Source organism: Lissotriton vulgaris, chromosome 5 (assembly GCF_964263255.1).
Source record: "Lissotriton vulgaris chromosome 5, aLisVul1.2, whole genome shotgun sequence".
NCBI lineage: Eukaryota > Metazoa > Chordata > Amphibia > Caudata > Salamandridae > Lissotriton > Lissotriton vulgaris.
Window position 1 is genome coordinate 1234552240 of NC_141693.1, and position 15027 is coordinate 1234567266.

The window sequence follows — 15027 nt, forward strand, 5'->3', positions numbered from 1 at the left end:
TGGTGATTCGGAAAGAACACCCTCTGACTCAAGGTAAACACATTTTTGTCATAACACCAGTGCCTGCCTTACAGGCAGTCACAAAAGCTAGTGTACCAAATCCTGAAGCACTACATCCCAGGTGGATACAATGGACTACTTCTTTGACATCGGCTGATGTCAATTTTGTTTTTGATCCTTGTTTACAGACACAGACGTTTCTTTAATAAGAACATGTTAATCTGCTTCCTTCGTTGGTCCTTCGTCTTGAACAGTATAAATGTATATTCTATACTGATGGTCCCGCACAGCAGGCCATTGGTTCGAAACAAGCTGATTCTGTAGCTTGTGCTATTGTGACAGGCACAATTGTGGATAGTGCATTTCTGTCATCATTGGTGCACACACAGACCCGTGGTGATTGCACGGCACAACTGGCCGAGTTGCAAGCTCTTCTTTCAGCTCTTGAATTTGCTGATCCAGAGTGGTCTACTCTTGAGGTATGCAACTCTTTTGATTATGTGCAGTCTTTTAATGACAATTTGATTTTAGGGAACAAAATGATTTTCGTGATTCTAAAGGTAGCACAATTAAGCATAAAATGCTTTGGGTCCAAGTGGCTGCTCTTAAAGATTGCTTGCCACTTCCACATGTTATACATGCCTTGGGACATCTGCATGTGGGAGCAGATGCTGTTGGTAATTCTATGGCTGATGAATAAGCCAAATCCGCAGTAGCCACAGCTAAAGTAGCAGCAGTTACAAGGTCCATGACAAAGATTGATGATGACATTTTGGCGGCTGTTGCCACAACAAGGGAGGGTACACCGTTTCCCCAGGGTTTCCCTTCATGTTACACTTATCACTTGCTTACCGACAATGTACCTGTAGTAACTATTCCTACAGTTGGTGAGCGCTTGATTCCCAACAAGGACCACAAGGACTAGAGTTAGGTAATAATGACTGTAGGTAAATAAGCAATATGAAAAACCCATCCCCAATATAAATTGTACAAACGAATGGCCGTAATCGGTCCGATTATATGCGGAAAGATGTCAGGATGAAGGTGGGAAACCAATAATCCTTAGCACAGCCGCAAGCATTAGCTCTGCACTCCATCTCTCAGTCAGTGTCCGAATGAAGACACAGAAGTGTGCTTCCACAAGATACTGACCACACTGTATGAGGCTTGGAACACATACGTTCCATGATACGGAGATGTGTGCATAAGACCACAAGGGGCCGAAACAGTAGGATGGTTTGTGAGTTGTATTGAAAGGAGAAAGAGACAGCAATGAGAAGAGATGAACTCATACACGGCATAAAAAGCATAAAATGGTGCAGTTAACAGTACTATATATCTAGTACCCATATGCATTAATATATAAATATACATGCTTTAGTAAGATGTTTCCCCCTGCCATTGGATGCATCATAGTATAGTTTGAAGAACATTTTGAACCGTTTGAAAAGGACATATACGCAAACAACCTCAGGGATGCTCTATTTTTTAAATATGACACAAGATGTGTCTTGCGCAGCTGTTTATCAAACACACGTAGTACATGTATTAAAAATCTCAGGCATTTACTGCACAAATTTTTCTCCCACACGAAATACTAAACTAAAGTAATGCGCTCGTCGAAACTGACAAATTGAATCAAACCATGACAACTGTAAGTCTTGCCTTCCCATAATGAATTCAATCTAAATCATACAAGGAATGGAATTTACTTTAGAAACCTATCCCTAGCAGCGAACACAGTTAGCAAGTTTCAAATAAGACTTTACAGTCATGAGTGCTATGGAAGCGTGTAAAGCCCTACTGGACTCAGAAGAGAAGCTGGGGGGGGGGGGGGTTAAATCAGTCTCTGGGGGAGGCAGTCAAAGGTAAAGGGAAGCGGGAGCTGGGGCAAACAGATACAAAAAGGGAAAAAACAGGCAGGGGATGGAAGGAAAGGGTTGTGGCACCAGAGCGTGGAAGCCTAGCGTAAGGATAGTGGGTTGTGCCTACTCAGGGGCCGTTGTCTGTATCAGCACTTACATTTGTCTGGGTGTCTAGGGGGTTCCTCGCCGGGGTGGAACACCTGACGGGGTCTTGTCTCCTCTGCAAAAAAAGTCATGTGACCTTGGGACAAACCATAACTCCATAATAGCCCGGGACACTAGGTTGAACACCCCTCGACTGGCAACATTACAAGGAGCACATATCACAATAACAAAGCACCCTTGTGCACAATCAAAACAAAAAGTTAAAACACAATTCTTGTCACATGGTATGATCATTGGTCAGGTGCAGAGACGTCAACACATGTTAAATTTACACTGCACATCATAAATTAATGTGCTCGGATAATTTATGACCAGCGTCCGTATGCTGCAGAGACCAACAGCTAATCTCTTTCATGAAGTGTACATTGTAGGTAGAATGCCACTGTAGTAGTTAACAAGGCATCGTCCTGAGAGGAGGCCATGTTAATGTCAGGCTGTCAGCATGACAAAGCTAATAAAAACAATAACAGAAGATCCGGCATGAAACTGAAAAGGCACATGCGGTTCCTTATGAGAGGGGGGCCGTGTTTAGCACAACACAAGTGATGTGCAGGCAATACCTGTAAAAAATCGTTCCACAAAAGCTGATGGAAACAGTACTTCGGTGCTGGGAAACTGATCAGAAAAACACATGAAAAAACAACAGGAAACAGTATTCTACAGCCAATAGTAACAAAGGAAAAGTAAGTGGCAAGCAGAGAAGCAATGAAAAGCAAGGAAAGCATGGGGAAGACCCATTTAAGATTTGCATTATGTGCACTAGATTTCACAAGCACAGCGGAAGTGCTGTGCAGGAGATACCTAAAAATGTCCTTCAGTGTGGTTTTGTTCCATAAAGTGGGTAACTCAGGGAGCATTAATTTCTCTTCACCTTATTCCACTGTGCTGCTCCCATATCCTTGTCTTCACAGGTTGCAAGGTGTGTCCTATATAAAACGGTCTACATGGACCCCATATATAATAAATACCATTCTTGGAATTACAGCTCGAGTAGTACTTCAAGTCCAATTCACTGGTACCAAACTCAAATGTTTTCATGTCTGTTGTGTATTTACAGGCAACACAGTTGCCACACCTTTAGTGTCCCTTCAGACGTTGTAAATCCCAAGTGTCTTCCAATGTACTGCTAATGTTAGAGCTAGTACTCTTGACTGTTGAATGTGTTGCATGGATTCTGCGAGATCTCAGAACTATGCTTGTGATTATGGGACATTAGTAGGCAGGGACTGAGTTATCCTGCCACCTTAGTACCCATGAACCCAAGACCGACTAGCTATAGTGTCTCACTTGCCCTCCTACTCACTCACAGAGAAACAAGTGATTAGACACCCACGAACACAACACTCCCGACTCTTTCAGGAATCGCGGTTGCAAGACACACCCTTCCGCTCACGCTGTTATACCCGTCCACAATAAGATCTGACAGAAACATGAGACAGTTTATATTGTTTATTTTAACTAAGGCGCTCTAGTATGCAGTGTACGTCCCACAATCAGTAGAAAAATGCCTAACACAAATACGGTCAGCATAGGAAGTAGTCCAAAAATCATAAAAGAAGCTGTCATGATAAACAACAGAGTAGCCTAACCTGCCCTCCTTGGATAGAAGCAACGTGATTATATATTAGAAGATCTGTGGGTGTTATCAGCAGACCCCCTACCCCAATCTATCCGCTCAACTGCGGTGGCAATTCCGCCCCGGTGCAGCGGGTTAGCCAGTGGGCGGGGCCGTGTAGGCCAACGGACGTGTGCAGCACTATGGAGGTAGTGTGCACCTCAGCCGTTGGCCGACACAAGCAGCGAAGGGGTTATAGATGGTAGCTCTACATCACAGCTGCTTTCATGCGCTTCTCCTTGGAAAGATTCATTTCCAAGTGCGTCTTACCTATCTGTGTAGCCATATATGACCAAAGTGCATGTTCCCAAGCAACAGCTGCATCTGCATGTTTTGTCTAGGTGCTAAGGTCTGACCAAAACAAAATAACAAGGGAAACTGTTGCTCGATATTGTTCGTAATGTGCAGGATAAATTCCAGGAACAATCAAGGCATTTCAGAGTGGCACAAGCAAAAACAATTTGATTAGTAACATGTGTAAAGCAGGAGACGTGTGTCAACGTACTTATGCTAACATAGGGAAGACGACAATACCCCTATGGGCCTCGCGACACCCTCCCTTTGGTCAGGACACCAGAGCCAAAAGGCTACAGAGGTAAGAGTAAGCAGAACCAAAGCTTATTAATTATATATGTAATCATTGATTCATTTAGAAGATAATCTCATCGAGTTCCCCCATTAAGTAACTTGGTCCCAGGGCCGGACTTGGAACGTAAAATGGCCCTGGCAATTGAGTCAGGAGTGATAGGCCTTGCAGTAGTGAAAAATGAATGTAAGAGTTTTTTACTATCAGGCCATGTAATACCTAAAAGTTCATGTCCTACGTCTTCGCTCTGCGGGAGGTGCGTTGTGGTTGGACCGTAGCCGAATCGAGGCTGTTTCTTGTGATTGCCCCATTACTTCTGGCCCATCTTATCGTGGTGAGGTCTTTGAAATAGTTCAGAAAGGTGCTATCATACCCTGGATTATCCTTTTCCTCTTAAGAGAAGTGTCTATCTTCGTTAAACTTATTGCTGCTGATACGAATTTGCATAAACTCTACTTGTGAAACTTACCTACCGTGGATACTCTACCAATGATACTTCTTAGGAGTGTCCGGCTCCTTCATTTATTGCCCTGAAGAAGTCCATCACTGCACGAAACGCATCAGCTGTGTTGTTTTTCAAAAAAAGAATATTGTGAATAAAAGAAGAAACTTAAAGAAAAACACTACGGCCATGAACCAGTGATTTCTTGTCTTATTGTCAAGTGGTGCACCTTTGCGTTTTGTTTTAAATTGTTATAATCATGTATTGGATTGCACTGTGGCAGTGGGTGCATTAACAGTGTGCACACATGATGGATGGGGAGATCCCATTGGATATATAATAATAAGGGATAGAGGGTCAGGTACTAGGGCTCTACAGGGTACACTGCCTTTAGTTTTTCATTGCACCCTTCTCTGTTGGTGTCCAGGGCCTACCTATATGTATTAAAAAGGAAGGTTTGGGTCTGGCAAAAGATTTAGTTTGCCAGGTCGAAATTATAGTTTAAACTGCACACACAGGCTCTGCAATGGCAGGCCTGAAATGTTTTTAAAGGGCTATTTAAGTAAGTGGCACAATCAGTGCTGCAGGCCCAATAGTGTAAAAAGAACTATTGATGGAAAGAATGCAGAACACAGTCATACATTCACCCCAGTACAGAGATCTGGGCCTAAATCCATTGTTCTTTTGCTCGCCATGCTATTCCAGTTTGAACCCAGCCATATGCAAATCAGTCTTGACCCTGTGCCTCATGGGAACAGTCCAGCCCGAACTGCCAAGCCAGGTCCTGCCTGGACTGGAAACAAGCATCCTAGGACCGGTTTCGGGGTTTCACCCCCTTCAGCCAGGATAGCTTGATTCCAGTGGCATGGAAAGCACAGGACTCACGTCTGAGCATACCCTTCCCACTTCGGGTGACAAAAGCAAAAAGAACTGTTGATGGACAGAATGCAGAACAATGTCATACATTCACCCCAGTACAGAGATCTGGGCATAAATCCATAGTTTTGTTGCTCACCATGCCATTCCAGTTTGAACCCAGCCATATGCAAATCAGTCTTGACCCTGTGGCTCATGGGAACAGTCCAGCCCGAACTGCCAAGCCAGGTCCTGCCTGGACTGGAAACAAGCATCCTAGGACCGGTTTCGGGGTTTCACCCCTCTTCAGCCAAGATAGCTTAATTCCAGTGGCATGGAGAGCACAGGACTCACGTCTGAGCATACCCTTCCCACTTCAGGTGACAAATGCAAAACAAGCATTGGAAATGCAATAGGCCTCGCATTGGAAAAGTTTGAGTTATTGGTCTTGTAAATGTAATCATTTTTTAATTTATGTTTAAGTTTTTATAATTTCAAATGTATTAATTTTGTTATTATAAATGGTATTTTTTTTAGAAATTGCAAATGTGACACCTATAGCATTATTAAATGTACATGTTTAGTATTTCCCAGACGTACATGTATTGATATGTCAAATTGTAATGGTTTATATTTTTTAAAAATAATTAATAATTACATAACATTTCCAGTGATGTATAATGGCACTGCCTTATTATTATTTTTTTTTGTGATAATGTGTAGCGTATTATATTTGTAAAAATGAAGATTAAAAGTGTAACAATTTTTTTTCTACTTTTTGTAATAAAGCTTTAAACATCGATACATTTCATTTTTGCTGAGAACTGGGACTTAAAGAAGGAAGTGCTGGGATAGAGTTTCATATTATGACGGGTGAAGAGATGTAAGCATGTCATTATAGAAGGCCTTAGAGTGAGTGAGTGTTGTAGAGTTAGTGATGTTGGTATAGTGTTAGAGAGAGGGCGGTGTTGTAGTTTTGTGTGTCTGTGTATGGCGAGATATTGAGTGAGCGTAGATTTTGAGCCTGTAGTTTGAGTTTTTATTTGGAGTGTGAATTTGGAGTGGGAAGTGGATTTGGATGTTGTAGTTTTAATTTTTATTTGGATGGTGCATTTGGAGTGTGTATTTTGAGGATGTAGTTGGTGCTTGTAGTTTGAAATTTCTTGTGGATGGATGTTTTTTGATGCTTTTTTAGGAGTGTTGATTTCTGAGTGTTGCTGTGATGGAGTTGAATGTTATTGTGGTGGTGCTGAGTTGTGCTGTGGTTTTCGTTACTGCTGCTGTGTTTGTTTTTAGTTGTGCATGCTTCGTGATGTTGTGGTGGTGCTTAGTGATGCTGTTGTGGCGCAGAGTGGTGCTGTGGTGTTGGTGAGTGTTGCGCTTAGTGTTTATGTTGGGCTGCCTATTGATAATGTTGTGAAGGTGAGCGGTGCTGGTGTGGTGCTGAGTGATGCTGGTGTTGTGCTAATGTTGATTTATGGGTGGTGCTGAGTGATGCTGTGTTGTTGTTGACTGATGCTGGTGTTGCGCTGATTGATGTTTGGGCGTTATTTATTTATTTTGGTGTTGCGCTGAGTGATGCAGGTGTGGTGCTGATTGCTGCTGTGCTGTTTTTGAGTTGTGCTGTGGTGGTGTACAGTGATGCTGGTGTGTCCCTTATTGATGCTGGTGTGGTGCTGAGTGGTGCTGTGGTAGTGCTGAGTGGTGCTGTGGTGGTGCTGAGTGGTGCTGTTGTTGTGCCGACTTATGCTGGGATGGTGCTGAGTAATGTAGTGGTGTTGTTGAGTGGTGCTGTTGTGGTGCCTAGTGTTGTTTTTGTGGTGCTGAGTGGTGCTGTGTTTTTGCTTTTGTGGTGCTGAGTGATGCTGTGGTGGTGCTGAGTGGTGTTGTGGTGGAGTTGAGCTGTTGTGTGGTGGTGCTCTTGTTGCGCTCAGTGTTAATGTTGTGCTGCTGAGTGATAATGTGGCGGTGCTGAGCGTTCCTGGTGTGTTTCTGAGTGATGCTGAGTTGGCGTTGAGTGTTGTTTGCGTGTTGCTGAGTGATGCTGTGGTGGTGCTGAGTGTTGCTGGTATTGCGCTGAGTGATGCCGGGGTGTTGCTGAGTGATGTTGGGCTGGTGCTGAGTGTTGTTGTGGTGGTGTAAAGTGATGCTGTTGTGGCGTTTTGTGATGCTGGCCTTTTGCTTAGTGGTGCTGTGGTGGAGTTGAGTGGTGCTGTTGTTGTGCTGACTTATGCTGTGTTTGTGGTGTGTAATGCTGTGCTGGTGCTGAGTGGTGCCGTGGTGGTTCTGAGTGTATTTGTGGCGATGCTGAGTGTTGATTTGGTGGTGCAGAGCTGTGCTGGTGTGTTGCTGTGGTGGTGTGTATTAGTGCTGTAGAGTTGAAGAGTGATGCTGTCCTTAACATTATGAGTGTCTTGTATGTTGTGGCGTTCTGCTTAGTGTGTGATGTTTGTATGTTATTTAGTCGATGTGATGGTGAGTGAGTGTGAGTGTTTTGCATGTTTTATTTTTATGTTTTATGTTAATGTGTGTGTGTATGTGTCTTTTTTTTATTTTATGTGTGTGATGCAATTGTGTTGTAACTTTATTGTCCTTTTTTTCAATTTAAAAAAGGCGGATGCTATGTTTGTTCTTTACGATTTGTACGTACTTGTGTTTAGCGTTCTAGTTTTTTTGTACCTTTGATTTTGTTAATGGTGTGACGTAATTTCCAGCCAATGGCAGCGCTACGTTTTGTGACGTAGCTTTGCGTCAACCGGGAAATTCCCAGATCACTGTGAATCTTCGCATGGGAAAGGCGTGTTCTTCTTCCGGTCTTGTAGCTGCGTCGTTTGACAGGTAAGAATAAAGTTTTATATTATTTACTAGATTATGATCAATGTATTATTGCTTGTGTGTATATTTTTTACTAAATTTATTAGTGTTTTGTATTTAATTCCGACATTTGTGTATCGCGACTGTTTTTTTTTAGCGTACGTACTTACTATAGATTTCTGTAAGTTTATAAACTGTGGACGTGCTATGTTTTAATTTATTGATATTTAATGTTGAGCAATGTATTGTTTGTATGTGACATTTTTCTGAATTTTCCTGACTTAAATTTATTTTGCTTATGCACTTTGTGATTAGCTATAGAACTTTCTTGATTTTTTGATGTGCTATGTATTTATTAAAATCTTTATTAATATCTTGACATGTTCATCTAGTTTGGTATGTACATTTGATTTTTTTTTGTTGCTTACGTACAGTATTGGTATGTCATTTATAAGGTCATTATTGTTTTATTTGCGTTGTGTTTTGATGCACAGCTTTTGCGAAAGTTTTTTATTAGGTTGTAATATTTGATCCATTTGGAGGTTGTTATTTGTTCCTTATTTTTCTTAGCGTTTTATTGTTCATAATGTATATTGAAGGAGATAGTTCTACTTTCCGGACATATTGTTATTAGAAATGTCGTCTTCTTAATGCAATTTAATTTTTTGTTAAAACTTTTGCTTGGAGTATAACTGTATATTTTTTTTAGATAGCATATCTTTTCAGTTTGCTCTTTCTGGGGTGGTGCTGAGTGATGGTGTAGTGTTGTTGAGTGGTGCTGTGGTGGTGTCTAGTGATAATGTGGTGGTGTGTAGTGATAATGTGGTGGTGCAGAGTAATGCTGTAGTGGTAACTTGTGTTGATGAGTGGTGTTGATGAGTGATGTTGTGGTGTTGCAGAGTAGTGCTGTGTTGGTGATGAGGGATGGTAGTGTGGCGCTGAGTGATGTTGGTGTTGCGCTGATTGATGCTGTTGTAGTGCTGAGTGGTGCTGTGTTGGTGTCCAGTTGTGCTGAGCGATGCTGCGGCGGCGCTGAGTGATGATGGGGTGGAAGTGAGTCATGCTGGGGTGGTGCAGAGTGATGATGGTGTGGCGAGGTGGTGCTGAGTGATACTGTGAAGGTGTTGAGTGTTGGTGTGTTGGTGCATAGTGATAATGTTGTGTTGCTCAGTGATAATGTGGTTCAAATTAGCATTTCACAGATGCTGCCTGAAAACAGATTAGAATCTTTACGACGGTGCTTAAAACACTCCAGTATCCTGTTGTACTTTCGTTTCCCAAAGTCTTAAAGTCTGTGGCCTGTGTGTTTATGTTAATGAAATTGTAGAGCGGGGCGCGCGGTAGAGACAGAGTGGGGGGGGGGGGAAGGGAATAGTCAGCTGGATGGCCTAGTCTCCACGGCATTTTTAAATGCCTTTTATGTACATTTTAACTTATGTGCACAATAACACCCATTCAGTGTGCATGGGTAACTGGGCAGTGGGCAACAAACACGGCAAGATGGGCTCCACCGCTGTCCTAGGCCTTAATTGCGATGTTACGACTGTTGTCCCATAGGAGCTGTGGTACTAGATCACACATGCAGTATGCGATCTGTGTGCACTGGGTACACTCACTGCCAATGATGTGAAGAGTAGCGATGAATATGGGCATTGTAACAACAATAAGACTTGAAGGTGAATGAAGGTGAATGACTGCAGGAAGTTGTAGTAGGGGAAGGGCTAGTCTGCAGCCGAGAGGTAGATGCCCGGGGCAGCAGGGTAGTGAGTACAAAGGGCGATATAGAAGCAAGGAGTACCGAGAGCTTGTATTACTGTGAGAAAGGAAAATACCATGTGTAACAGGCACCCCGTGGTACATGGCAGGCGAACGAAGCCGAGCGTGCACTGAGAGGTGATGAGCTGCTAAGAACTGGGGCAACAGGAGCCGCACTGCTGGAACATATGGGCTTAACTACTCTTAGTTTGTGGGGGCATACATAGAGCGTTCACGGGAGAGCAGGGGCTGTAATTTGTGTTTAAAGAAGAAACAGATAACATTTTAACTTTAATTGACTAAAAAAGGCAAATACCATGTGTAACAGGCAGCACGTGGTACTTGAAGGAAACCGAAAACAGGCAGCACGTGGTACTTGAAGGAAACCGAACGTGCACTACCAAGTATAACGACTTGTTGTGGGGGCAATGGGACATATTTTTTTTAAGTACGCAGAGAGAGTACTTTAAATTGGAGAGCGAGTTGCGCGCTGGAGAGGGAGGGGGTGGTAAAAGTTGTGTGTGGTAGGCAGCAAAATTGGAGAATGGCTGCGAGCTTCGTGTTGTCGGCATGCACAAAGTAAAGAGCCAATGAAAGGAGAGTTTGTGGGAGGGAGGGGGTGGTATGAGCGAAAGGCGCACGCAGGACGGGTAGAGGCTGTGAAAAGTGGTCAGCTGAATGCAGCGTGCAGAAAGTGAAGAGCCAATGGGAGAGAGGCTGTAGGATGTGTGATACCGTGCTGGAGAGGGGGTGGTATGAGCGAGAGGCGCACGCAGGACAGGGAGAGGCTGTGAAAAGTGATCAACGGAATGCAGCGTGCAGAAAGTGAAGAGCCAATGGGAGAGAGGCTGTGGGATGCGTGATAGCATGCTGGAGAGAAATGGGGTGTGATCAGCGCGAGGCACGCGAGTCAGCTGTAAAGAGCGTGCACTAAGTGAAGAGCCAATGGGAGAGAGGCTGTGGCATGAGTGTTAGCGTGCTAGAGAGAAGGGGGGGTGATAAGCGTGAGGCGCGCGCTGGACAGGGAGAGGGTGGGAGGACTTAAAGTGAAGAGCCAATGAAAGAACTTTAAAAAAGTGCATGTGGCGAGAATGCGCGTCCTTGTGTTCACGTGAACTGAATGAAATCGCCGGATGGTTAAGCTCTGGTTAAGCCCCAATATCTCTCGCCCGCAATGCGCAAGCGCATTAGCAGGCGAGACCTAAAGAACTGTTGATGGACAGAATGCAGAACAATGCCATACATTCACCCCAGTACAGAGATCTGGGCATAAATCCATCGTTTTGTTGCTCACATGCCATTCCAGTTTGAACCCAGCCATATGCAAATCAGTCTTGACCCTGTGCCTCATGGGAACAGTCCAGCCCAAACTGCCAAGCCAGGTCCTCCCTGGACTGGACTATAAACAAGCAACCTAGGACCGGTTTCGGGGTTTCACCCCTCTTCAGCCAGGATAGCTTGATTCCAGTGGCATGGAGAGCACGGGACTCACGTCTGAGCATACCCGTCCCACTCGTAGCGTTTAATTTACAGAGCCTGGGTACATAGTACCAGTTTACTAGGGACTTATAACTAAATGAAATCTGCCAATTGGGTATAACCTAATATAACCAAGTTTAGAAGCAAGACTACATGCACTTTAGCACTGGGTAGCAGTGGTAAAGTGCTCTGAGTACTAAAGCCAGCAAAATCAAGGACTGAAAAAATGGAGGAGGAATGCAAAAGAAGTTAGGAGGAAGACCACCCTGAGACTGACCGGTCTAACAATGCTGCACTACATGAAAGTCACAGTGCAAACATGTACAGGTACTCACAGCTCCTTAGCATACGGATGATTAGTTCTCATAGCTCTTCGTGCTATGTCAGCCCTAAGCACTGTAAACAAAGAACGTTCTGATAAATGGTCAGTTGGTTAACGCACTTGTTGGAGTTACATTTGTGCGTATGCAATCTTAGAATTGGACTGTGCATGCCATTACTACCACAGGTTATATCACATTCTGGGATGGCTCGCTTCTTGGCATGTGCTTGGACTCCTTTATTTTGCGTACTACCACATGTTATACCTCATTCTGGGATGGCTCACTTCTAAGAATGTGCATGCCACCTCCTTTGTTATCAGTGCTACTGCATGTTATACCTCTTTCTGGGATGGTTCACTTCTTGGAACGTGCATGTAACCCCCTTATTTTTAGTAATACCGTATGCTATTTTTAGGTCGAAGCCTGCATTGCAGGGCATGCCCTGCTGCAGGCAAAGAGATATTGTGAGCAGGGGATTTCAGTATGGCGTGAAGCCACGCCCCTTTTTTCCATTGGCAGTCCTCTGGAAACGGAGGCCTGCCATTGGAAAAAGCTCCTGTTTAGCAGATTTGTCTGCTCTGGATCCCGCCTCTCAAGGACTCCATGACCTGCCTTACGGTAGCACGACAATATATCTTGAAATATTGCCTTGGCAACCATGAGGCAGGTCAGGGAGTCCTGTAGGGGCGGGATTCAGTATCCTGTTCCCGCCCCGTTTTTTTTTCATTTGTGTTGTCATTCCTGAGCGTTCCTCGGCGGTGGAGGAGGTAGGGGGGAAACGGTGCTTGTGTTACTTTATATTAGAATCTCCTCCCTACCCTCTTAATACCGCTCTTCATTATTGTATTCCTGGAAAGCGCTGAAACTCCCCTTAAAATCGTATCTCAGGCCAATACTTGGGCTGAAGGACGGGTAGTCGGCCAACTGCATTAGGAAAGCGGACATTTAGGGTTCATTGAAAATATAAAATGAGAGTTTGGAAAACCAATCTAGATAGAGTAAAATCAGACCAGGGACCCGCTCATAATTCCTGAAATGGTGAGCCAATGATTAAGAAGCTAGGAGTATGTAGCCAATATGTGTCAAGGCTCGTGGAAAGGCGTACCTAACCAATGGGATGGCTGAAGGCACCTAGCGAATGAAGTGTCACTAAGAGTTGTCATGGCGTCTCCAGCCAATGAGCTGTTCATCTGATGGAAGCTGGGTGTGCCCGTCCGCCTGGTGTAAGGTAAGCTCTTAGAGCCTTACGTGCGGCAGAAATTGGCTGTGAATTATCCGAGGGTATAAAACGTGACTGCTGGGGCAGGTGCGTCAGATAGAAGCGGCGCGTGAGCGGTAGAACAGCGGAAGTCCGAGCCAAGCCAAGCCATGGAGATGGAAAACCAGCAGTGCGAGGTGAGGAGTAGGGGGCTGCCAAGGTGGTGTGAAGGAGTATACGCTCAGCGTTGGTAGTAGTAGTCGCCATTTGCAGGTGCCAAAAGAGCACCCTCGTACCCCCTTCCATGAGAACTAGTGCGAGTGACATCCTGGATGGGAGGGTACTTAGCCAGATAATTATAAGCCCTAAATTGCCGCTTCAGTCTTCATGGGAAGTGACTTTAGTTTTCAGTGATTGGTATTTGGAGTCTGACAATGTTCCTCCTAAGGTTGTTAAGTGCGTTTTCAGACAGCATTTTATGACCAGTTTCTTTATGAAGATAAAAATTAATTGTTCTCTGTAAAAGTACCATTCGTTTGCTTCTCATGCATTTCCCCGCTGAAAGACGACACAAATCATTTTGTATTTGTTGCCTATATATTTTCTATTTGTGATTAAATATTTACTCCTAATTCTTCATAGCGTATTGGCCTTTGTTTGGGGGCTTAATTCTTTAAACGTTTCATACGAACAAATGTCTAAGTTCCGTAATTATGCATGTTTTGTTAATTAGTCTTTGGTACATTTAATAGATTAATCAGTTGCATGATTTTTTCCCGAGTTTAGTTGCGTTGTAGGCCCCGCATGAGATAATCCGTGGAATTAACTCCTATTTTTACTTGGTTAAAAGTTTAGATTCTCTAGCTGATAGCGGAGTGGGCAAACAAAAGCTCTCCAAGTGATAAGTGATGCGAGTTATAAATTTGGATTTATGTTTCACTTGGAGAGTGATGGGCGTCTAAACTTAACTCCCTTGTTTTTAAAGCAAGAAGGGTCCGACAAGAAGTTTGTAGTGACGAACGATTGATTACTTCGTAGTTGTCTTTAGAAAGATACTTTCGCCATATTAAAGAGAAAGTTAGCATAGCTGTAAAGATTGCTCTCCCCGCCATGACCTGCGTATGTTTATTTTTTTGATACGTAAACATTGTGTGGACTGCTGTAAATCGCTGGTTCTGAAGCTTCCCACCGGGACTAAAACCTACTCCCTAAATTGCTAAATTACTGGTTGGCGGATAGCAAGCCACATTTGCGGTTCTTTATTGTTACTCAATAGAGAAAGATTTGCTGGGTGATTGTTGCCAAGATGTAAAGGATCAAACCAAAACGCTGTGTTTCCTTGCAAAATACAAAACGAGTTAATTCTAGACACATCCAAAGCAACATATACAATGGTATAGAAAGTTGTGACCATTTTTTGTGCGACCCATGATGTGCTAGGACACTTTTCAATTACATATAGATCACAATACTTACACTTTATGCATGAGCCAAATGTAATCTGCATATATAACATTACAGTGTTGGTCATGTATAATAAGATCTCCCTTATCTAACACATGAACTGTTCTCTGCCATTTGCTGGGTTTCACACGTTCCCTTTTCATAGTGCAAAGTAAGAGAGAAGCTTAGCTATGATGCCAGATAACAATAAAAGGGAGAAATGGCATTTTAAGTATGTGGGGAATGGTCCAAAGGCTACCATTTTTTTACTTTGAAAAATTAAACACTGCATGGTGCATTGCAATTGTGTAAAGGCCTTTTTCACTACATTCACTTTTCTGTTAAGCTTGTGATTGTATATCATAGAAAAAACACTTCTTTGCATAGCTACACAGTTTTTTATGAGCAGAGTAGCCTTCTTTGCCAGTCATCTACGCAAGTCCACTACGCACAACTGCACTTCAACAACACCAACAGAAGCAAAACA